The sequence below is a fragment of the Capricornis sumatraensis genome, chromosome 8, assembly GCF_032405125.1.
Source record: "Capricornis sumatraensis isolate serow.1 chromosome 8, serow.2, whole genome shotgun sequence".
NCBI classification, from domain to species: domain Eukaryota; kingdom Metazoa; phylum Chordata; class Mammalia; order Artiodactyla; family Bovidae; genus Capricornis; species Capricornis sumatraensis.
In genome coordinates, this window is record NC_091076.1 from 87,131,425 (window position 1) to 87,157,017 (window position 25,593).

Consider the following 25,593-nt stretch of genomic DNA (forward strand, 5'->3'; position numbering starts at 1 on the left):
TGTATGGGCTTCTCATTGTGGTGGCTTCTTTGTTGCAGAGTACAGGCTCTAGGGTGCTCAGGGCTTCAGCGGTTGCTGCATGTGTCGCTGCACATGGGCCCCAGAGCACAGGCTCAGTCATTGTGGCAGAGGCGCCTAGTTGCCCCACAGCATGTGGGATCTTCCCGGACCAGGGATCAAACTGATGTTCCAAGGTTGCAAGGTGGATTCTTAACCATTAGACCACCAGGAAAGCCCCTGACTAGTGCTTCTTAAAGCTAAGATTTTCTCTTTAAAGTATACAATCATGTTAAAACTAATTTGTGGTATACTTTAAGTATCTCCTGCATAGCATCACATTCTTTTCACTGAGTCATTTTCGACCAGTGTTGCCTTTTAGATGGAACCAAGGTTGTAAGTTTGACTGTCTAGCTCTTTTGACAAGCGTTATCAGGATGCTGTTAACTTGGTGGGGTTTTCAGGATTTAGGATCCATTTCTTAGTTTTTCAAGTGCACTTGTTTTTTTTGGTGCACCAAAGTTGATTGGTCTCAGAGAAAAGTGGCTAGCCAAGCTCACATTGGGCTGAGGGATAAACCAGAATGCCTTTTTTTAAAAATTATTTATTTAGAGTTCCAAAGAATATCAAGGAGAAATAAGAAAGCCTTCCTCAGTGGTCAGTGCAAAGAAATAGAGGAAGACAATAGAATGGGAAAGACTAGAGATCTCTTCAAGAAAATTAGAGATACCAAGGGAACATTTCATGCAAAGATGGGCTCAATAAAGGACAGAAATGGTACGATCTAACGGAAGCAGAAGATACTAAGAAGAGGTGGCAAGAATACGCAGAAGAACTGTACAAAAAGATCTTCACAACCCAGGTAATCACAGTGGTGTGATCACTCACCTAGAACCAGACATCCTGGAATGCGAAGTCAAGTGGGCCTTAGGAAGCATCACTATGAACAAAGCTAGTGGAAGTGATGGAATTCCAGCTGAGCTATTTCAAATCCTAAAAGATGATGCTGTGAAAGTGCTGCACTCAATATGCCAGCAAATTTGGAAAACTCAGCACCGGCCACAGGACTGGAAAAGGTCAGTTTCATCCCAATCCCAAAGAAAGGCAATGCCAAAGAATGTTCAAACTCATCTCACATGCTAGTAAAGGAATGCTCAAAATTCTCCAAGCCAGTCTTCAACAATACATGAACCATGAACTTCCAAATGTTCAAGCTGGATTTAGAAAAGGCAGAGGAACCAGAGATCAAATTGCCAACATCCGTTGGATCATTGAAAAAACGAGAGATCCAGAAAAATATCTATTTCTGCGTTATTCACTATGCCAAAGCCCTTGACTGTGTGAATCGAAACAAACTGTGGAAAATTCTTCAAGAGGTTGGCATACCAGACCACTTGACCTGCCTCTTGAGAAAGCTGTGTGCAGGTCAGGAAGCAACAGTTAGAACCGGCCATGAAACAACAGACTGGTTCCAAATAGGAAAAGGAGTACATCAAGGCTGTATACTGTCACCCTGCTTATTTAACTTATATGCAGAGTACATCACGAGAAACGCTGGGCTGGAGGAAGCACAAGCTGGAAACAAGATTGCCTGGAGAAATATCAGTAACCTCAGATATGCAGATAACACCACCCTTATGGCAGAAAGTAAAGAACTAGAGAGCCTCTTGATGAAAGTGAAAGAGGAGAGTGAAAACGTTGGCTTAAAGCTCAACATTCAGAAAACTAAGATCAAGGCATCCTGTCCCATCACTTCATGGCAAATAGATGGGGAAACAGTGTCAGATTTTATTTTCCTGGCCTCCAAAATCACTGCAGATGGTGACTGCAGCCATGAAATTAAAAGACACTTGCTCCTTGGAAGAAAAGCCATGACCAACCTAGACAGCATATTAAAAAGCAGAGACATTACTTTGCCAACAAAGGTCCATCTAGTCAAGGCTATGGTTTTTCCAGTAGTCATGTATGGATGTGAGAGTTGGACTATAAAGAAAGCTGAGCGCCAAAGAATTGATGCTTTTGAACTGTGGTGTTAGAGAAGACTTTTGAGAGTCTCTTGGACTGCAAGGAGATCCAATTAGTCCATCCTAAAGGAGCTGTGTCCTGAGTGTTTATTGGAAGGACTGATGTTGAAGCTGAAACTCCAATCTTTTGGCCACTTGATGCGAAGAGCCGACTTATTTGAAAAGACCCTGATGCTGGGAAAGATTGAAGGCGGGAGAAACGGATGACAGAGGATGAGATGGCTTGATGCCATCACTGACTCAATGGACATGAATTTGATTAAACTCCAGGAGTTGGTGATGGACAGGGAGGCCTGGTGTGCTGCAGTCCATGGGGTCACAAAGAGTCGGACACGACTGAGCGACTGAACTGAACTGACGTATTTATTTATTCATGGCTGCTCTGTGTCTTCATTGTTATGCAGAGGCTTTCTCTAGTTGTGGTTACTTTCCATGGTTACTTTCTAGTTGTGGTGTGCAGGTTTCTCACTGGAGGGGCTGCTTTGTTGCAGATCACGGGCTCTAGGCACTAGGCTTCAGTAGTTGGGGTACATGGTCTTATTTCCCTGCAGCATGTGGAATCTTCCCAAATCAGGGATTGAACCTATGTCTCCTGCAGTTGCAGGCAGATTCTTAACTGCTGGACCACCTGGGAAGGCCCCAGAATGCCATGTCATTAAGGTACATGGTGAAGGTTTTATTTGGGTACATTGAGGCGAAGTCCTTTCCATAATCTAGAAAACATGTGTCTGCTCAGTCCTTTCCCCTCCTAGTGTCACAGTATTTTAAAAAATAATAATAATAGCTGATGTTTACTGAGCACTTAATATATGTCAGCTTCTGTTTTAAGCATTTTACTTGTTGTTTAGTTGCTAAGTCATGTCTGATTCTTTTGCGACCACATGAACTGTATGTAGCCCGCTGGGTTCCTCTGTCCATGGGATTTCCCAGACAAGAATACTGGAGAGGGTTGCCATTTCTTTATCCAGGGGATCTTCCCAAACCAGGGATCAAAACCAAGTCGTCTGCTTTACAGGTGGATTATTTACTGTTGAACCACTGAGGAAGCCCATTTTACTTGTATTTAGCTCATTTAATTTTCACAGTAACCTTATGAGGGAGGTATTAATCTGTATTTTACAGGTGAGGAGTCTGAGGTATTCGGTTCAGTTCAGTTGCTCAGTCATGTCTGACTCTTTGCGACCCCATGAACTGCAGCATGCCAGGTCTCCCTGTCCATCACCAACTCCCGAGTCCATCCAAACCCATGTCCATTGAGTCGGTAATGCCATCCAAACATCTCATCCTCTGTCATCCCCTTCTCCTCCTGCCCTCAGTCTTTCCCAGCATCAGGGTCTTTTCAGTGAGTCAGCTCTTTGCATCAGGTGGCCAAAGTATTGGAGTTTCAGCTTCAACATCAATCCTTCCAGTGAACACCCAGGACTGATCTCCTTTAGAATGGACTGGTTGCAGTCCAAGAGACTCTCAAGAGTCTTCTCCAACACCACAGTTCAAAAGCATCAATTCTTCGGCGCTCAGTTTTCTTTATAGTCCAACTCTCACATCCATACATGACCACTGGAAAAACCATAGCCTTGACTAGACGGACCTTTGTTGGCAAAGTAATGTTTCTGCTTTTTAATATGCTGTCTAGGTTGGTCATAACTTTCCTTCCAAGGAGTGAGCATCTTTCAATTTCATGGCTACAGTCACCATCTGCAGTGATTTTGGAGCCCAAAAAAATAAAGTCTGCCACTGTTTTCACTGTTTCTCGTCTATCTGCCATAAAGTGATGGAACCGGATGCCATGATCTTAGTTTTCTGAATGTTGAGCTTTAAGCCAACTTTTTCACTCTCCTCTTTCACTTTCATCAAGAGGCTTTTTAGTTCTTCTTCACTTTCTGCCATAAGGGTGGTGTCATCTGCATATCTGAGATTATTTATATTTCTCCCAGCAGTCTTGTTTCCAGCTTGTGCTTCCTCCAGCCCAACGTTTCTCATGATGTACTCTGCATATAAGTTAAATAAGCAGGGTGACAGTATACAGCCTTGATGTACTCCTTTTCCTATTTGGAACCAGTCTGTTGTTCTATGTCCAGTTCCTGACCTGCACACAGCTTTCTCAAGAGGCAGGTCAGGTGGTCTGGTATGCCAATCTCTTGAAGAATTTTCCACAGTGTATTGTGATCCACACAGTCAAAGACTTTGGCATAGTGAATAAAGCAGAAATAGATATTTTTCTGGAACTCTCTTGCTTTTTCGATGATCCAGCAGATGTTGGCAATTGGATCTCTGGTTCCTCTGCCTTTTCTAAAACCAGCTTGAACATCTTGAAGTTCATGGTTCATGTATTGTTGAAGCCTTGCTTGGAGAATTTTGACCATTACTTTACTAGCGTGTGAGATGAGTGCAATTGTGTGGTAGTTTGAACATTCTTTGGCATTGCTTTTCTGTGGGATTGGAACGAAACTGACCTTTTCCAGTCCTGTGGCCAGTGCTGAGTTTTCCAAATTTGCTGGCATATTGAGCGCAGCACTTTCACAGCATTGTCTTTCAGGATTTAAAATAGCTCAACTGGAATTCCATCACCTCCACTAGCTTTGTTCATAGTGATGAACACTTGACTTCACATTCCAGGATGTCTGACTCTAGGTGAGTGATCACACCATTGTGATTTTCTGGGTTGTGAAGATCTTTTTTGTACAGTTCTGTGTATTCTTGCCACCTCTTCTTAATATCTTCTGCTTCTGTTAGGTCCATACCATTTCTGTCCTTTATTGAGCCCATCTTTGCATACCAGATTGGCATACCAGACCACCTGACCTGCCTCTTGAGAAACCTGTGTGCAGGTCAGGAACTGGACATAGAAAAACAGACTGGTTCCAAATAGGAAATGGAGTTCCTTTGGTATCTGTAATTTTCTTGAAGAGATCTCTAGTCTTTCTCATTCTGTTGTTTTCCTCTATTTCTTTGCATCGATCACTGAGGAAGGCTTTCTTAGCTCTCCTTGCTATTCTTTGGAACTCTGCATTCACATGGGTATATCTTTCCTTTTCTCCTTTGCTTTTCGCTTCCCTTCTTTTCACAGCTATTTGTAAGACCTCCTCAGACAGCCATTTTGCTTTTTTGCATTTCTTTTTCTTGGGGATGGTCTTGATTCCTGTCTCCTGCACAATGTCATGAACCTCCATCCATAGTTCATCAGGCACTCTGTCTATCAGATCTAGTCCCTTAAATCTATTTCTAACTTCCACTGTATAGTCATAAGGGGTTTGATTTAGGTCATACCAGAATGGTCTAGTGGTTTTCTCCACTTTCTTCCATTTCAGTCTGAATTTGGCAATACGGAGTTCACGATCCAAGCCACAGTCAGCTCCCAGTCTTATTTTTGCTGACTGTATAGAGCTTCTTCATCTTTGGCTGCAAAGAATATAATCAGTGTGATTTTGGTGTCAACCACCTGTTGATGTCCATGTGTAGAGTCTTCTCTTGTGTTGTTGGAAGAGGGTGTTTGCCATGACCAGTGCCTTCTCTTGGCAGAACTCTATTAGCCTTTGCCCTGCTTCATTCTGTACTCCAAGGCCAAATTTGCCTGTTACTTCAGGTGTTTCTTGACTTCCTACTTTTGCATTCCAATCCCCTATAATGAAAAGGACATCTCTTTTGGGTGTTAGTTCTAGAAGGTCTTGTAGGTCTTCATAGAACTGTTCAACTTCAGCTTCTTCAGCATTACTGGTTGGGGCATAGACTTGGATTACCGTGATATTGAATGGTTTGCCTTGGAAACGAACAGAGATCATTCTGTCGTTTTTCCGATTGCATCTAAGTACTGCATTTGGACTCTCTTATTGACTATGATGGCTTCTCCATTTCTTCTAAGGGATTCCTACCCGCAGTAGTAGATATAATAGTCATCTGAGTTAAATTCACCCATTCCAGTCCATCGTAGTTCACTGATTCCTAGAATGTTGATGTTCACTCTTGCAATCTCCTGTTGACCACTTCCAATTTGCCTTGATTCATGGACCTAACATTCCAGGTTCCTATGCAATATTGCTCTTTACAGCATCGAACCTTGCTTCTATCACCAGTCCCATTAACAACTGGGTGGTATTTTTGCTTTGGCTCCATCCCTTTATTCTTTCTGGAGTTAATTCTCCACTGATCTCCAGAAGCATATTGGGCACCTACAGACCTGCGGAGTTCCTTTTTCAGTATCCTGTCTTTTTGCCTTTTCATACTGTTTATGGGGTTCTCAAGGCAAGAATACTGAAGCGGTTTGCCATTCCCTTCTCCAGTGGACCACAATCTGTCAGACCTCTCCACCATGACCCGTCTGTCTTAGGTGGCCCCATACGGCATGGCTTAGTTTCACTGAGTTAGACAAGGCTGTGGTCCATGTGATCAGATTGGCTAGTTGTCTGTGATTGTAGTTTCAGGCTGTCTGCCCTCTGATCCCCTCTCTCAGTGCCTTCTGTCTTACTTGGGTTTCACTTACCTTGGATGTGGGGTCTCTCTTCACTGCTGCTCCAGCAAAGTGCAGCCGCCGCCCCTTACCTTGGATGTGGGGTAGCTCCTCTCGGCCGCTGCCCCTGAGGTATAGAGAGGCTTTTTTTTAGTAACTTGCCTGAGATCATATAACTAGTAACTACTGTGTTGTTCTAAGCAAAAAATCACTTGGTCAGCATGAAACTTAGCAAAGAGAAGTAAAAATCCTTGAAGCTATTCTATCTGGATCATGATCTATTCACTCATTCCTTTTTCAATATTTACTGAGCACCTACTATTAGCTGGGCACTGCCTAAATACTTGGCTTACTAAGGTTAAGTGCCCTCCTGGGTCACTCAGTCTAGTGGGAAAGACATATAATTATAATAGCGAGAGAGCTACACTTTGAGAGTAAATAGGAAGCATTTCATTCTACTTGGAAAGGTTAGAGTAGCTGTTTACCTCTCCAAAGAAGAAAGAAAGGCGTTCTAGTTCTAGGTAGAGGAAACCTTAATGCAGAGATGGTATGGTCAAAACAGCTTATTCAGCAGGAATGAAATAAGAAAATCTTACAATTAAGGTAGTATTGCAGTATACGAATGTTCTGAATTAATTAAACTGGTTGTTGTTCCTGGAGATCAAGAGAAACAGACAAGCTTGGGATGTATTTCTGAGGTAAAATTGATAAGACATGATGATTAAGTTGAGGGGGAGGTGGGGAAGTGAGGGAGAGTAGGAAGTTGAAGCTAATGTTTATAGCTTGAGTACTTAGATGAATGGTGGGATCACTGGAAGACAGCAGGTTTTTTGAGGAAGGATGGACCTCCATTTTGGACTTACTTAGTTTGAGATGTCAACCAGATAGCCATGTGACGTCTCATGGCAGGAAGTTGGTTTGCGTTGCAGAAGAGCTAGGCAGGAGTGTCTGTGGTAACTATAAAGCCATAGAAATTACTGAAATGGGGGTAATTATAGTGATTTTGATTGTCTAGAAGGCAGGGGCAAAAAAAAAAAAAAGAGGGACCATTATTCTTCTGTTTTCAGTAAATCCTTGTTAAATTTGTAGGTCCTTTTTTGTCTGCTTAAGTAAGTGCTTTAGTAATTCTTATTTGTGCTTATGTTAAAATGCACACAAAAACTGTTGTGTTTTGATTGTGGTGGTGGTTACATGTCAATTTTATCAAACATTTTGTACACGGATAGGTAAATTTTATTGTATTAAAAATTGCTAAATAAGTAAATTCATCCAGAGTTTATTCCAGAGTTCTGTGGATACTTTATTTCTTTTTGAATATTTTTCTCTCCTTTCAGGTATGTGTGGTAGGAATTGAAATAAGGTTATAATTTCATTCTAGAATAAAGAATGAGGATTTGTTGTTGTTGTTGTTGTTTAGTCACTAAGTTGTGTCCGACTCTTTGCGACCCTGTGGATCCCGACTCTTTGCCAGGCCCCTCTCATAAAAATAGTTTGAATTAGCTAAAGTAACGTCAGTTGGGAAAGTCAAAGTTTATAGATATGAGATATTTATAGGAGTAATTGGGTTGATTATAAATTATGTGGAAGACCTAAAGACATTGAACTTGTAGTTTCCATTTTTAATAACTTGTTGTGCAGCAATGGAAAACAGACACCTCCCTTTTCTCTGTTCGACAGTGCCTTGACAGTGTTGCCTTGTAGGGAGTATGTGGTCGTTAAAAACTTATAAAATGGGGGAAAGAAACACATTACTACTTCCTTTTGGAAGTAATTTGCGTTACATTATCTGACTGGATAAACTTTTCTGGCAAGTATGGACAGTAACCAATAAATACGCACTTTGGTTGTCAGATTGTTTGCAGCCCATTTTGAACCATTATTTTCTTTTACATCATAGTCGTTTGCCATTTAGCATAGCAACTCAACTAATAATCGCTTTAGTTTATTCTCAACAGTATGTGCAAGCTCAGTGTTAAACTGAGTGTCTTTGGGTTTGATTTTTGGTTTAGTTTCAAGTAGTCACTTTTTTTTTTTTTTCAAGTAGTCATTTTTCTCTTCTTGATCCATTGCCACTTAATACCAATCTCAAGTCCACGAAACAGATTCTTATGTGTCTTGGAAACAGTAGACTGTATTGAAAGGTGTAATTTCATCTCCACCTGAGACCTGCCTCTTTGATTATGTGATTGTAATTTTTTTTTCCTGTGGTTTATCATTTTTATTTGAAAACTGTTAAACCTAAAATTTGTATCTACTAATTCGTGGAGTTCATTCTCTTAAATGGAACATTGAACTCCAATAGGTAGACTTTGCTAGTACCTGGAAGACTAATTTTTTTTCAGTTGCAGCCAGTCTTAAAGGGCCTACAGGTAAGGGTTTTTTTTTTTTTTTTTCGATTGTTGTTGTTAGTGATGGCATTTTGTGACTTCCCACGTGATTTTTTTGATAATATCACGGGCAGGATCCTTGCCAAGTAACCCTTATATTTGACTTCATGTCCCATTTAGTTCAACTGCTCCTTCCTTTCCCAATTGATGCCTTGTTGGATACCTAGTTTGTCTGCTCTGAACCCAGAGTCTGGAGTTGGACCCCACTGATAATTTGTGGTGTAGTCAGAGCAAGCACTAAGAAGACTTCTCTCGTTTTGAAAGATCCTTCTGGCCCTAGTGTGGGACTTGCTATGTTTGGTGAGTTTTACATGTAGGTGTATGTAAGGTTGGCTTTGATTTGAGTGCTTCCTGTTGATGCTTAAAACTGTGATGCTTTTTTATATTTTAGAGATCCCCTGATAAAAGAAGAAACTGGTGGCAGTTTTCTTACGAGATTTAATATTGGGTGTGGTTGATTTACTTGGGTGAGGAAAGGAAAAAATATGTCAGGAGTAATTTCATAGTGGGTGTTCCTAAACTGTTTTCCCACTTTTCTTATAAAATTAGAGGGAGCTTCTGTTGAAAACAGACATACTGCATTAGATATACCTCATTTTCCTGGTTCTAAAATTTAAAAAAATTTTTTTTCTACATTTCAGTGAAAGACCCAAGTTGTTTCTCCCCCTATGGGATAGCATACTACAACTGCAGATGTAATAAGTATTTAAAATAGCACATTATAGAAAAGTAAACTTCTATATATATCAGTTTTTAGAAACTCATGTGTTCCCTCTGGAGTTCCCTGATGTTTACATCAGTTCCGTTCAGTTCCTCAGTTGTATCGGACTCTTTGCAACCCCATGGACTGCAGCACGCCAGGCTTCCCTGTCCATTACCAACTCCCAGAACTTGCTCAAACTCATGTCCATTGAGTTGGCGGTACCATCCAACCATCTCATCCTATGTCACCCCCTTTTCCTGCCTTCAGTCTTCCTTAGCATCAGGGTCTTTTCCAATGAGTCAGTTCTTCTCATCAGGTGACCAAAGTATTGGAGCTTCAGCATCATTCCTTCCAGTGAACGTTTAGGAATGATTTCCTTTAGGATTGACTGGTTTGATCTCCTTGCAGTCCAAGGGACCCTCAAGAGTCTTCTCCAATACCACAGTTCAAAATTCTTCCGCACCCAGCCTTCTCTATAATCCAACTGTCACATCCATACGTGACTACTGGAAAAACCATAGCCTTGACTAGACAGACCTTTGTTGGCAAAGTAATGTCTCTGCTTTTTAATTTCATGGCTGCAGTCACCATCTGCAGTGATTTTAGAGCCCAAGAAAATAAAGTCTGTTGTTTGCATTGTTTCCCCATCTATATGCCAGGAAGTGATGGGACCGGATGCCTTGATCTTAGTTTTTTGAATGTTGAGCTTTAAGCCAACTTTTTCACTCTCCTCTCACTTTCATCAAGAGTTTCTTTAGTTCTTCTTTGCTTTCTGCCGTAAGGGTGGTGTCATCTATGAATCTGAGGTTATTGATATTTCTCTAGGCAGTCTTGATTCCAGTTTGTTCTTCATCCAGCCTGGCATTTCGCATGATGTGCTCTATAAGTTAAATAAGCAGATGACAGTATACAGCCTTGACATAGTCCTTTCCCTATTTGAAACCAGTCTGTTGTTCTGTGGCCTGTTCTAACTGTTCCTTCTTGCCCTGCATACAGATTTCTCAGGAGGCAGGTAAGGTGGTCTGGTATTCCCATCTCTTGAAGGAATGTTCCACAGTTTGTTGTGACCCAACATGGTCAAAGGCTTTGGTGTAGTCAATAAAGCAGAAGTAGACGTTTTTCTGAAACTCTTGCTTTTTCCATGATCCAGCGGATGCTGGCAATTTGATGCCTGGTTCCTCTGCCTTTTATAAAACTAGCTTGAACATTTTGAAGTTCACAGTTCACATATTGCTGAAGCCTGGCTTGGAGAATTTTGAGCATTACTTTGCTAGCATGTGAGATGAGTGCAATTGTGCAGTAGTTTGAACATTCTTTGGCATTGCCTTTCTTTGGGATTGGAATGAAACTTACCTTTTCTAGTCCTGTGGCCACTGAGTTTTCCAAATTTGCTGGCATATTGAATGCAGCACTTGCACAGCATCATCCTTTAGGATTTGAAATAGCTCAGCTGGAATTCCATCACTTCCACTAGCTTTGTTCGTAGTGATGCTTCCTAAGGCCCACTTGACTTTGGTCTCCAGGATATCTGGCTCTAGATGAGTGATCAAACCATCGTGGTTATCTGGGTCATGAAGATTTTTTTTATACAGTTCTTCTGTGTGTTCTTGCCACCTCTTCTTAATATCTTCTGCTTCTGTTAGGTCCGTATCATTTCTGTCCTTTACTGTGCTCATCTTTGCGTGAAATATTCCCTTGGTATCTCTAATTTTCTTGAAGAGATGTCTAGTCTTTCATATTCTATTATTTTCCTCTATTTCTTTGCAGTGATCACTGAGGAGGGCTTTCTTCTCTCTCCTTGCTAGTCTCTGGAACTCTGCATTCAAATGGCTATATCTTTCCTTTTCTCCTTTGCCTTTAGCTTCTCTTCTCAGCTGTTTGTTAAGGCCTCCTCAAATGACCATTTTGCCTTTTTGCATTTCTTTTTCTTGCGGATGGTCTTGATCACAAAACAGATTTCCCAACCTGGGGATCTGGCAAAGGGACTGAGAATCCCCAGGGAATTTGACTTTGGAGGCAGTGGGATTTGATTACAGAGCTTACACAGGACTGGGCAAACAGACTCTTGGAGGGCACAAACAAACCTTGTGTGCACCAGGACCCAGGAGAAAGGAGCAGTGACCCACAAGAGACTGAGCCAGACTTTCCTGTGAGTGTGCAGGCATCTCTGGCGGAGGCGTGGATCAGCAGCGGCCTGCTGCAGGGTCGGGGCACTGAGTGCGGCAGTGTGTGCTTGGGACCTTTTGAAGGAGGTTGCCATTTTTCTTCGTTACCTCCATCATAGCTTGGTCTCAGATCAAACAACAGGGAGGGAACACAGCCCTGCCCATCGAAAGAAAATTGGATGTTTACATGGTCCTTTGTAAATACTTCTTATTGAACTAAGATGATAGTTTCAAAGTGAATGACACTCATTAGCTTAACAGATACTTTATTGAGTGTCTACTCCATGCTAGATATTGTACCAATTATTTAATAATTAAAAAAAATTAAAAAATACACTAAGAGTTATTTCTGTGTGCTCTGTTAACGTTAGCTTTTATCAACTCTGAGATCATGTACTATCCCATTTAATTGAGGGATAAACAACTGAATTAATAGGGATTCTTTGCCAGTGCAAAATGATAAGGAACTAAGTTGGTTCTCAGTGTACTGATAACAATCTTTGGGTGAAAGTTGCTAGATTATATGTGGCGGAATTTAACCATACATGGTATTAAATCCACTTTTGATCTAAGATAGAACTTGGGTCTCACGTACTCTTTGTGCTTCCTTGTACTCAAAGATGTGGGAGAATTGAGCAGTCAGTCATGTGGGGGGTATATACTGGTACAGTATTTCATCGAGCAATTTGGCATTATCTCTCAAAAGAAACAATGCTTAGACTTGAGGTTGCTTGCATTTGTATTCAGATACACCTATGTGCTACACTGCAGTAGCAAAAACCCAGAAACCACACATCAGGGTACAGTGGGATTCTTTGCAACCTTTGGAAAGATTAAGGTACATGTGTGCTTCCAAGGAGAGAGGGAGAAAGAAAGAGTATGTGTGTGTGTGTTTGCTGGCACATGCTTTCTTTTTTGGTTTTGTGTGTTTTTCACTTGTTTCTGAGGATCCAAAAGAAAACATTGGTGTCTTTAGGCTTAGGAAGAGGATTTGGGTGTCTGGAAGGTGACTTTTACTGTTCAATTTTAGTTTCTTATGACTTTGAAATTATTTATACTGAATACATGTTGCTTTTAGTTTTTAAAAAGCATACATGAAGAGAGGCAAATGTAATTTTAAGTTTTTCCAAAGGGTCATAGAACTCTAACTCTGGCAGGGACCTTAGAGAACCTTGGATAGTTGCCCTCAATTTAAGTATAAGAAAACTTAGATTTAGGAAAGTATCAGCAACACCTACGCTAGAATTCGGACCTAAAGGACTTCAAGAGCTTATGAATATATTGATATGTTCTGTTCTTATTCTGACAGTTTATTTAACTGATGTCCATTTCTCATTGTGAAGAATTGATTTTGAAAGATACAGCAAAATGTTGACCTTTGTAAGACAGATCTTAATGTAACTACCTCTGGCAATAAAGGTAAAGTGGTAGTGTTAACTCTTTACCTACATTTGTAACTTATCCTTAAAAGAGAGTTTATTTATGAGTTCTGTAAGTTTTTAATATTTGAAATGAGTTCAAACTCATATGAGTTCTCTTTTTTATTTGAGTACTAGCTGACTATCTAGATTTTTAGAACGATTTTATGAGGTTTTGCTCCACCTAATTTTCAGGAGTGAGTAGATGGAGAAATACTTTTTGTGTCTTCTAAGTGGCTTGCTATTTAAAGATCAAGTATACTGAAAAAGATGATAGGGAAATTGTTTAATGGAGGAATTTTATATATTGAAGATGAATTCTCAGTTCTTTAAAATATGAGTTCTTCTTTTAACTATAAGTTGAGTCTTTTCCGGGCTCTTCAGGGCCAGAAACATTTTCTCTTAATTCAAACCAAGCAAAGAAATTGATAGTGCTGAGACTGGTGGTTTAGCTTGAGACCGGACATCCAAACTGCAGTCAATGAATATTTTTTATGGTTGATTGACTTTAGGGTTCAAGCAGTGGTTTTTTGTTTCGTCACTAAGTTCAAACAATGTTTTGTCACTAAGTCATGTCCCACCAGTCTCTTCTTTCCATGGGATTCCCCAGGCAAGAAGGGTGAAGTGGGTTGCCATTTCCTTCTCCAGGAAACACATTTATTAATGCTAAGGGTAGTTGCTGGATGTCGAGTAAAATCTATTTTTGATGTGACAAGTTGTATAGGTGGGAAAAACAGTCTTCCAAAAGTTAAATAATCCATAGAGCTCTCCCAGATGGGATCTCTATTTGATAATAATTTGATTTGGCCGCTAAGATGACTTGGTGGTTGAAAGGAAAGGGCTTTCAAGAAATCAAGGAGTCTTTTTACATCTTGAGGATCAGAGTCAAATATCTCTGCAGTTTTAATCAGTTAAGGTTCGGTTGAATTGAAAGGAAGAAAAGGTTATAGAGGGCCAGGGACAAAGAGTTGCAAATTTATCTTTGTAACCTCACATCCTTGGTGAGGAATCCAGTTTCTGTAGCCACTTTAATTGTGTTGTAAACGCAAACTGACCTGTGGAATTGGGTAGCCTGACAGTTAAACAGTTGAATTAGGTATGACTGGAAAACAGTCATTTTACTGGATATTCATTATATCCTTTTCTGTCTCTAGAATATTTTCCTAATTCCTCTATGCAGCAGATGTCTGTGAAGCACCTTCTGTGTGCCAGGCACAATACAGGATTCTCTGGGTGCATGTCCCTTGCCCTCAAAGAGTATTCAGGCTGATAGCAAAGAGTATTCAGGCTCCCTTGAATCAAGTAGTATTACAACTTTTCTTGGTTTTTTAGTATCACTCAAAAGGGATTTGTTTCAGTTTTTGTTATTATTTATTTCTACATCTCCAAAAATGCTTTTATGTGTACCTTTTCTTTTACTACTTGTAAACCAATTTCTCATTTCAGGAAAAACAGATCTCAGCTCCCAGGCAGTCCCGTTATGATCAGCTGTTTTCCTTAACTGGTAGAAAATAAACTGTGTACTTGAAGCCTTCTTAGTGGTCAGAAAAACTAATAATTTATTTTAGGCAAGATAGAATCCAGGCTTGATATTATCATTTTTAAAAAGAGAAGCCTAAGTGGACGCAATAAGATGATTTTCAAAGATCAAGGGTGGTTTTGTTAAACATTTTTACACCCAAAAGAAAAAGAAGGTTTAATTGTCTTTTGGACGTGAACAAGAGAAAGACAAGGGAACTGGTTCTGACTTTGAACTGGGTGTTATCTTCCCAGAGCTCCCGCTGTTTAGGTTCTGGTTTCAGATTTGCAGGACCAGAATGTCAGTATTATAAGTGCATTCAGAAGATGATCAGGCTATATAAACTGTAGACAGTGTAGAGAATTAATTCAAATCCATGGACGAATGAGGATGGGGCTGTTACTTTGATTGTGGTCACTGAATGCCTTTTTAAAAAGAGATGACTGTTGAACTAAAAGTAAATAACAAGAAGCAAGCAATATGAATATCTCGAAGTGTCTTCCAAGCTGAGGGAAGATAGTGCTAAGGTCCTGAGATGGAAAACAGACTTGGCTTATTTATAGAAAGGCCAGTGTATTTGGAGTAAGGGGTAGGTGATGACTTTGGCATAATGGGCCAGTTTCTATTAGGACCCTATACTACTACTACTACTACTACTACTACTACTACTACTACTACTACTAAGTTGCTTCAGTCGTGTCCAACTCTATGCGACCCCATAGGCAGCAGCCCACCAGGCTCCCCTGTCCCTGGGATTCTCCAGGCAAGAACACTGGAGTGGGTTGCCATTTCCTTCTGCAATGCGGGAAAGTAAAAAGTGAAAGTGAAGTTGCTCAGTCATGTCCGACTCTTAGCGACCCCATGGACTGCAGCCAACTAGGCTCCTCCTCCATGGGATTTCCCAGGCAAGAATACTGGAGTGGGGTGCCATTGCCTTCTCCATTAGGACCCTATAGGGCTCCAAAATCACTGCAGATGGTGACTGCAGCCATGAAATTAAAAGGTGCTTGCTCCTTGGAAGAAAAGCTATGACCAACTTAGACAGCATATTAAAAAGCAGAGATGTTACTTTGCCAACAAAGGTCCGTCTAGTCAAAGCTGTGGTTTTTCCAGCAGTCATGTATAGATGTGAGAGTTGGACTATAAAGAAAGCTCAGCATCTAAGAATTGATGCTTTTTAACTGTGATGTTGGAGAAGACTGTTGAGAGTCCCTTGGACTGCAAGGAAATCCAACCAGTCCATCCTGAAGGAAATCAGTCCTGAATATTCATTGGAAGGACTGATGCTCAAGCTGAAACTCCAATACTTTGGCCACCTGATGCAAAGAGCTAACTCATTGGAGAAGACCCTGATGCTGGGAAAGATTGAAGGCAGAAGGAAAAAGGGGATGATGGAGGATGAGATGGTTGAATGGCATCATTGACTCACTGGACATGAGTTTGAGTAAACTCCAGGAATTGGTGATGAACAGGGAGGCCTGGCGTGCTGCAGTCCATGGGGTCGCAAAGGGCCAAACACGACTGAGTGAACTGAACTGAACTGAGGGTCAGGTAAATGAGACAGAATTTTATTTTAAGTGTGGATAAATGGAAGTGTGACATGATTTATTTACTTTAAAAAATATGTGTATTTATTTCTTTGGCTGTGTCGGTCCCAGCATGTGGGATCCTCTCTGCATCAATCAGGATCTTCGTTGCCGTGGAAGGACTCTGTAGTTGTAGTGCATGCTCTGGGCTGCTCCACGGCATGTGAGATCTTAGTTCCCCAACCAGGGGTTGAACCAGTGTCCCCTGCATTACAAGGTGGATTGTTGACACTGGTTTACTTTTTTAAGTTCATTGTGGCTGCTCTGTGGTGAATAGATTGGAAGATCAATTAGAAACCAGGTAACACTGGTGCCACTGATAGAAAACTGTGCAAAAATGGATGAACTTTGAAATGGATTAATGTAGATTACATTAGGGAAGCAGTACAGCTGACAAGACTTGTTGATAGATGGGATATGGAAAGATAGGGGTTTTGGCTTGAGCAACTGGATAGAAGATGGTGCCATTTAGTATTTTAGTCATGTTAGACTTCTCAAATGAATATAATTAAGGAATGTTAGAAATTGTGCTTTTTAATTCTATAAGCTTCTGGCAAAGGAGAGAGCTCTCCTCTGGAAAAGACAGTGTTTGTTTGTTTTTGGTAAACTCAGAAAACTCGGACATATTAGAACAGTAGAGATTTCATTTTAAAAAATTAACGATGATTAGGTGCTAAAATATAGAAAGTTATTAAAAAGTATTAGGACATGGGATTTTTTTTCCCAGGTTCTAGTCTTGAAAGTAGGCCTGAGCCTATCAACAGTTTGCCCAGGTGTCATTAATAATGGTGCTCAGAATTTGTTAGAACAAAAGAGCATAATTTTCAACAAAGTTACCGCTTAAAAATGAAATCAGAATTAAAAGTTAGGATATATAGTTAGGTATCTTCTATCGGGGTGTTTATCCAATTCCTCCATGTTGAATAATCCTTGATCTAAGAATCATCTGGTCACAGGAATTGAAGTATTGGATTAGAAGCTGAAAGACTTGGAGTTCTGAACTCAGTCCGCTTTATTAATAGTCATGTAACCATGATAGCTATTTCAAATCCTGAAAGATGATGGTGTGAAAGTGCTGTACTCAATATGCCAGCAAATTTGGAAAACTCAGCAGTGGCCACAGAACTGGAAAAGGTCAGTTTTCATTCCAGTCCCAAAGAAAGGCAATGCCAAAGAATGCTCAAACTACCGCACAGTTGCACTCATCTCACACGCTAGTAAAGTAATGGTCAAAATACTCCAAGCAAGGCTTCAACAATACATGAACCATGAACTTCAAGATGTTCAAGCTGGTTTTAGAAAAGGCAGAGGAACCAGAGATCCAATTGCCAACATCTGCTGGATCATCGAAAAAGCAAGAGAGTTCCAGAAAAATATCTATTTCTGCTTTATTCACTATGCCAAAGTCTTTGACTGTGTGATCACAATAAATTGTGGAAAATTCTTCAAGAGATTGGCATACCAGACCACCTGACCTGCCTCTTGAGAAACCTGTGTGCAGGTCAGGAACTGGACATAGAACAACAGACTGGTTCCAAATAGGAAAAGGAGTACATCAAGACTATATATTGTCACCCTGCTTATTTAACTTATATGCAGAGTACATCATGAGAAACGCTGGGCTGGAGGAAGCACAAGCTGGAAACAAGATTGCTGGGATAAATATAAATAATCTCAGATATGCAGATGACACCACCCTTATGGCAGAAAGTGAAGAAGAACTAAAGAGCCTCTTGATGAAAGTGAAAGAGGAGAGTGAAAAAGTTGGCTTAAAGCTCAACAGTCAGAAAACGAAGATCATGGCATCCAGTTCCATCACTTCATGGCAGATAGATGGGGAAACAGTGGAAACAGTATCAGACTTTATTTTCCTGGCCTCCAAAATCACTGCAGATGGTGACTGCAGCCATGAAATTAAAAGGCGCTTACTCCTTGGAAGGAAAGTTATGATCAACCTAGACAGCATATTGAAAAGCAGAAACGTCACTTTGCCAACAAAGGTCCATCTAGTCAAGGCTGTGGTTTTTCCAGTAGTCATGTATGGATGTGAGAGTTGGACTGTAAAGAAAGCTGAGTACAGAAGAATTGATGCTTTTGAACTGTGGTGTTGGAGAAGACTCTTGAGAGTCCCTTGAACTGCAAGGAAATCCAACCAGTCCATCCTAAAGGAGATCAGTCCTGAATGTTCATTGGAAGGACTGATGTTGAAGCTGAAACTCCAATACTTTGGCCACCTGATACGAAGAGCTGACTCATTTGAAAAGACCCTGATGCTGGGAAAGATTGAGGGCAGGAGGAAAAGGGGACAACAGAGGATGAGATGGTTGGATGGCATCATCCACTTGATGGACATGGGTTTGGGTGGACTCCGGGAGTTGGTGATGGACAGGAAGGCCTGGCATCTTGCAGTCCATGGGGTCGCAAAGAGTCAGACACGACTGAGCTACTGAACTGAACTGAACCATGATAGATTGTAAACCCCTTAACTTCTGTTTCCTTATTTGTGTTGTCTGTCTTTGTTTGTTTGTTTCCTTATTTATAAAATACTTGCCCTGCATGCTTCACAGTTCTGTTAAAAAAAATCCCAAAGAAAATCATGAATGTAAGAGTACTTTGAAGACAGTGAAGCCTGACTACTGCTTGTAAGGAAATGGTTATATAGCTTAAAGCACTTACCACAAAAGGACCTTAGAAGTCCTTTTAAAGATGACAAAGAAGTTCTTGCTTTAGCAGCACAAATACTAAAATTTGAACAATACAGCGATACAGAGAGGATTAGCATACCCCTCCTCCACAAAAAAGACAAGGAAGGTAGTGGTGGGAGTGTTCAGGCTATATCTTGACTGTGAATCTTGAGGTTATGATTTCCATTAAACTGTAGTAGTACTCGACTCTATATACCTATTCTATGTGGCCTTGTAATTCTTAACCAAAATGACTTGTGAAACAGAGAACCCCAGATTAATGCGATGAGGGTGATATAATGAAAGTTTGGTTTTGCTTTCTTATTTGGTAGTTAGAATTTTATTCCTTGCCATAATGAAAATGAAAGGCAACAGAATGTGGTTAGTATTTTTTACTTAAAATTTTCCCCCTTTATTTGCTCTTTGGGCTATGGAGTGGGCTTTTGTTTGGTTTACTTGGAGTATCTTTTTCTTAAGAAAGGAGAAGTGTAAACATGCCAGAGGCTTGCTGGCAGTTGAAAGCAGCTGTTGGTCAGCAAGAGAAAAGCTGGGGGGAAAAACAGGTTGGGGAATGGAAAATGTGAAGCAAGAGGGAGGAAAAACAGATTTGAAGGCATGCTCAAGAAAAAGCATTTAAATCATTTTCCAGAAGGCTCAAGTTTTCTTTTTAAAAATCTGTCTTCGAATTCAGGTACTATTCTTTGAGGTGACTGAAGAAGGGGTTGGTCTTAGAGGAGAGTGAGTGAAAGGGAAAGATGGAGGACAGGTTTTCAGGAGGTTAGAGGTAGATGAGGAGGAGGAAGGAGAAGGTGCTCTGTGGAAACATGAGAACTGACTGAGCATGTCCTGGGTTACTGTGTGTGTGTGTGTGTGTGTGTGTGTGTGTGTGTGTGTGTGTGTGTGTGTGTGTGATTCTCATTGAAGTATAAAGTCAGTCCCTTTACTCCCTCTGCTTAAGTAACCCTGGTGCTCTGTTCCCATTAACTGGGGGCAGTATTTAACCAAAAGCTAAGTTTTTTATTATTGAGAAGAACTGGACTGAATTCATTGGCTTTTTTGGTTTGGTTCAGACTATGATATTGTGTATTTAACATATTGCTGTGATGTTGATTTTTTTTTTTTAAAGCTTTTCTAACCTACAGCTCCCTCTGAATTTATTGTTTTGGGGGTAGGGGGGCGGTGGGGAAGCCTAACAAGAAGTAGAGAGATTGTGACACCTTCAGTTGAAGTCCTCCTGATTGACTTTCTCAGTTTCTTTTTCCCACGTCACTCCCAAGAGACAGTCTCTAATCTCTGACCATGAATTTCGTATCCATCCAGTACAGGGTGTTTGTGTGAACATATAAATTCTATCACAGTCACTTTTTTTATTTATTCTATTTTTTCAAGATCCACGTGGATCCACAGAGATCTAGGTACCTTGTTTTAGCTTTTTACCCTTCTGTATGAATATTTCAGTTCACCAAATCCCCAAACCTCCATGATGGATATTTAAATCGTTTCCATTTTTCTTTTTGCCATTACAGACAAAACTTCATTGAACAACCACCTCATACAGTTTTTTCCTCCTCGTTCCTTGTTATTGCTTTTTTGGTTTGATTTTTATCCAAAATATCTTATTTTAATTCTCCCATTTTGCCAGTTTTCTTTTACTAAGACCAGAAGCTCTGAAATGTTCTTTTCCTGTGGATTCTCTCTGGACTCGGATAAATATGGCAACCTTTGCATTTAATGTTCTGTATTTTTATTGTTTCATATCCAGTAGCTGATTTTCATATACATCAGTGACTACTCATCTTTTCCCTTTCTCAAACATTATGTGTTTTATTACTTTTTAACTCCTAGAATATGTCTCACACATTAAATGTAGAACTAGTAGAATACGTCTCACCCGTTAAATGTAGGGCTGGTGGTTAATGATCTCCAATCCAGTTCATGCAATTCTTGTGTTGTCTTATAAATTCAGCATGATCCAAATGTAGCTGATACTTACAAAAGAGTTTCTTGTAGCATTCTTAGCCAAAGTAAACATTTTAAAAGTGTAAGCCTTTACCTTAGAACTGTTACAGGTAAATTTTGTTTAGGGATCGTATGATTCAGTGACTTTAGTGTGTCACTTGCATCTTTTTCTGGACTCTTTAATCTGCTGTGTGGTTGCGTGCTCCCACAGTGGTGTCCACATGGCCTGTAGCCTGCAGGACTCCTCTGTCCGTGGAATCTCCCAGGCAAGAGTACTGGAGTGGGTTGCCAGTTCCTTCTCCATTAATCCACTATACTTTAGTCGTTATTGTGAGGTTGGGTGTATTTTTAATTTTTATGTTGCATGTTTCTTACCCCCTTTAAAAGCTGGATTCCCATTCAGAGCTTTGAGCACTTGGAATGCTAAAGTGTTATAAAGGAAAACCGGTTCTCTTCTCTAATAATATACCGCCCCGCCCCCCCCCGCCCCACCGCAACCCCTACCACCTACTGAAGTGTTTTAGTAGGACTTCCTTTCTTGAATATATCAACTTTATGTTTTTAAGACACAATATTTATGTTTAAGAATTTATGTGCTAAGTATGTTTAAAAGCAGTTGATAAGACCTTAAAATGGAAATGTTAGTAATAAATATAACTAGAATATCAGGTGGCTGTGTATTTTCTTCCAGATTTGTTTATATCCTTAAGAAATAGTTCAAGTCACAAGTTATTGTGGTTGGAAAGTAACCTTTGGATCTAGGCTTGTTCTGACTTATTGTAGGTGAAGTGTTCCACTGAAAGTATAACCTCTGTCTGTATGTTCAGAAGTATCTGTCTGATCACCCAGTAGGCAGTTTTGTTCAGTGAATTATACCTTCCTTATCTTGTAATCACCAAGTTTGAATGGAGTTCCTTACCTGCTCTTTATCACATTAGTCCTATGTTTTATGCTGCAGAGAAATGCTTCTATTTCAAATCTTTCTTTAGAATAAAAATATGTTCTTATGTGGAACACCAGCACCATGAAGTTTTGTTTTTCCTTCCACTCTAGAAACTCTGCTATAAAAAGTTTTAGTTCCTAAAGTCAAAAATAATTTGTTCTTGGAACCATAGTTACCGTATTGGGATATTTCATCTGGATCCATAATAAAAGACTTTACTGTTTCTGTAGGCATCAGAATATAAAGAATCTTCTTCTTGAATTATATTTTGTTTGCATAATTCTTACTTAAAACATCTTTTTCTTGATTTTATGAAAATATGGTCACTAAAACAACAACAACAACAAACTTGAAAATAATAGAAAGTATAACTAAAGGGAACAGTCCCTCAGTCTTAGTAGCTCCCTTCGTGGTTACGGCGACTTAGTTCTGCACCAGCAGTACAGGAGAGCTGTGGGGTTTCCCAGCATTGTCATCATTAAAACATGCGATGCACATTTGTTTTAGGGGAAGATACAATTTAGTTCATGTTGACTTTTTATTTACCTATAAGTCAGTAGTGATAAGAGTAGAAATCTAAATCTTTTTAGTAAAACTTTGTTAATAAATTTGATTTCTAGAGAGGGGAAACCTTTTTTTCAAGTGTATAACGTTACTGTCTAATCTTTCAAGGATAGAAATCTAAAGAGCAGATTAATTCAATCATTTATTAAATAAGTATTTATTTCTGATTTTCCATGTGCCAGACACTGTCTGGGTATAGCAACAAAACAGACATCTGCCGTCCTACATCTCAGGTAAAGTATGGTAGATGACCTTACGTGCTGTAGAAAAAAATTAAGGAAAAATAAGGCTGTGGCTGTGGGGGCTGGGGATGACATGTTTAAAGGTGTCAGGGAAGGCCTCACAGAGCTGGTGATTATTAGGGAAAGCCCCACAATGGTGAGGTTGTGTGCCAAGAGAATATCTGGGGAAAGAGTTAGCCAGGTAGGATAAAGGGCAGGTACAAAGCCCTAAGGCAGGAACGAGCGTTATTCTGTCTGAGAAACAGCAGCAGAGAAGAGCAATGTGGCTGGAACACAGAGAGCTCCAGAGAGCATAATTGGAGATGAGGTGAGAGAGGTGATGAGGTCCAGATTGTGCAGGGCCTTTTCAGTTATTTTAAAGACTTTGGCTTTTACTCAGAGTGAGATGGAAATCATTGGAGGTTTCATCCATGATTAAACTAAAAAGGTAATGGCAAAAAATACTTACGTTCAAAAGTTTTTGTTTCTTATAATTTGGGTATTAACTAATGGCTCCTGGTGAGCAGTCATACAAAGATTTAAACATTTGTGTCAGTACTGAAAATTTCCCAGAAATACAGATCTTAAGTATTACATTTAAATTCAGAGAAAGGAAGTATAATAGGAAAGCCTGTCTATAGATATTCATTCCTGAGTGGCCCTGCTTTATTAACTAAGTTCTTATCCTGAATTGCCTTGCAAAAAAAGTCAAGGATGTATTCTGTGGAAGACACTGTATTCACCCTTAGACATTAGAGGAGATATATACATACCATATATACTCTATTTTATGTTAATGACTTGTATAACCACCGTTTATACCTATAAATACCACTGCTAGCACCTAGAAGAAGCTTGTTGTGTTCTAGATCATAGCCCATTTTAGATCATAGCCCCTACCACTGCTCAGAGGTGTCACTGACCTGACATTTGTGGTAGTAGATTCTTCTTTGTGATTTCACCAGGTAGGATTCATTGCAGACCAATATAACTTTAGTTTTGTCTGTTTTTGAACTTTATGTAATTAAATGGGATAACATTACATGTGTTATGTCTTCTTTCAGAACCTAACTATATGTTTTGTAAAGTTCATCTGTGTTGTTACATAGAACTGTAATTTAATTGCCATGTATATATATTCCTGTCATGAATGTATCACAATTTGTGTATTTGTTCTGTTGATATTTTTAGTTGTTAGTACCATTGCTGCTGTGAATGTTCTCATTTATATGTGCTGATGGACATGTGCAGGACTTTCTCTGGGCCATATTTGGGGGTGGAATTGTTGGATCTTTAGTTTAGTTAGGGGTTTCCCAGGTGGCGTAAGAATAAATTGATTTCCAAAATGGTTGCACTGATTTGTCTTTCTACCCACAGAACAGGGTGAAAGTGCTCCTGTTCCTTCTAGTCCTTATCACTGAATTTTGCCTGTCCACTAGGCCTAAAAGTGTGCGTTCTAATTAACTGAGAAACCAGAACATTAAACACAGCTGGTGTTCGGTAAATATCTGCTAGATAAATTTGACCTGACTCTTGCTACTTTAAATCTTCTAATCATGCCTTGTCCACCTTTAGATTCAGTAGTTTAGTATGGTTTTTGGTGAGGGCTCAGATCCACTGCTGATAGTAACTAGACTTGGTTAACCAAAGTAAGAGGAGCTTATTTGTACCAGGGTATCAGTTAAAGATAACATTTACATTTTCAGGGAAATATTCTGTTTTTTAGGGATTACCCACAATGTAGGCAGTATTTCCTTTTCTCATAAAAAGGAAGATAGCACCAGAATTTTCTGCCTAGCTTATGTTCCTAGAAGCCTAGCAACCATTTTTATCTCTGTTTTTGTTTTGAGTGACTTTGTAGGATATGGTAAATTATTTAGGGTGGTGGTGGTGGTGGTTAGCTAAGATACCTCACTGGTCTTCAACAGCAACCTCAGTGTGGCAGCTGTTTATTGAAACCATAGGATACATAGCTTTGTTTAAATGCATCTTGATTCGGTGTAATTGACCCACAGAGCACTTTTTATAAGGGGTATTTTACATAAAAACTTGATAGTAGTTTTTAAAGCATTTTGTGCAGTTGCTGGCAAAAATGATTGCTCTCCTCTTATAAATGTTGACATGGGGCAAGTCACTTATTTCATTATTGCTGTATTCATAGGCCAGTTCATTAGAAGAATTAACTTGAATTTTTCTGACTTTAATTTCTAAGTATAACCTTTTTGAGAGATGACTAGTAACTAGAGCCCTCAGAACTGGTGTTGAGATACAAGAATGGCAGTTTTGACTAGTAAATCCCACCTAATGTATCACTTGCTTTTGTGAAATTTTCTCTTTTCAGAATAGCCTAAGTAAGTGGAGACTTGTATGAGATTGAGAATCTTAAGTCTGATTCATCATCTCTATTTCCCACAGAGATTTCCTGTTAGACAAGACAAATTAGAGTCTTCCTACTGACTTGGTGAGTTTTTACATAGTTTTATTTTAAACATAGTTTAAGATCATGAGGACAGAAGTGGAATGAAATGCATAGAAGTGTTTATCATGACTTTAAAAAGTACACATCTTGAGTGCAATCTTCTGTCTCATTTCAGTGCAAATAGTATGTAAAGTTAGAAGTCATATAAGGTGAGAATATTGTTTTTTTTTAATAATGAGCATTACAATCAGTGTTAAACATTTTTCATAACTGGTTTATGAAAAGAGGTTTAATTCTAAATATTCTTTCCTGGAGTAAACCAGAGTTATTTATTCAGGTCTTCTCTGGTGACTGCTATATATAGGATAAGGCTTTACACTAATGATGGAGATGAGAAAAGATGTTTTAATTTTTAATTAATGGTTGATAATACATGATCTGGACATTTTTAGAGTAAGATTATTTTTCTCCCTAGAAAAGATCTTCAGAGAAATTTGTATTCTATCTTATAAAAGGAGATACCTTAAAGCAATTCATGGGCTTCATTTTACTCTATATAA

At 39.5% G+C, this 25,593-nt stretch overlaps 2 protein-coding genes across 3 annotated transcripts in view; both read left to right on the forward strand.

Annotated features, from left to right (window-relative positions):
* Window positions 1-25,593, forward strand: part of PHB1 (prohibitin 1) — a 444,472-nt gene that overhangs the window by 193,038 nt on the left and 225,841 nt on the right. The window lies entirely within an intron of this gene.
* Window positions 1-25,593, forward strand: part of SPOP (speckle type BTB/POZ protein) — an 83,516-nt gene that overhangs the window by 19,827 nt on the left and 38,096 nt on the right. Inside the window, exon 2 of one of the 2 annotated variants that reach the window (XM_068976987.1) lies at window positions 25,030-25,075. The exons of the other annotated variant lie outside the window; for it this stretch is intronic. The gene's annotated coding sequence lies outside the window, so the exon portion shown is untranslated. The remainder of the gene's footprint in view (window positions 1-25,029; window positions 25,076-25,593) is intronic. 2 annotated transcript variants of the gene reach the window in all.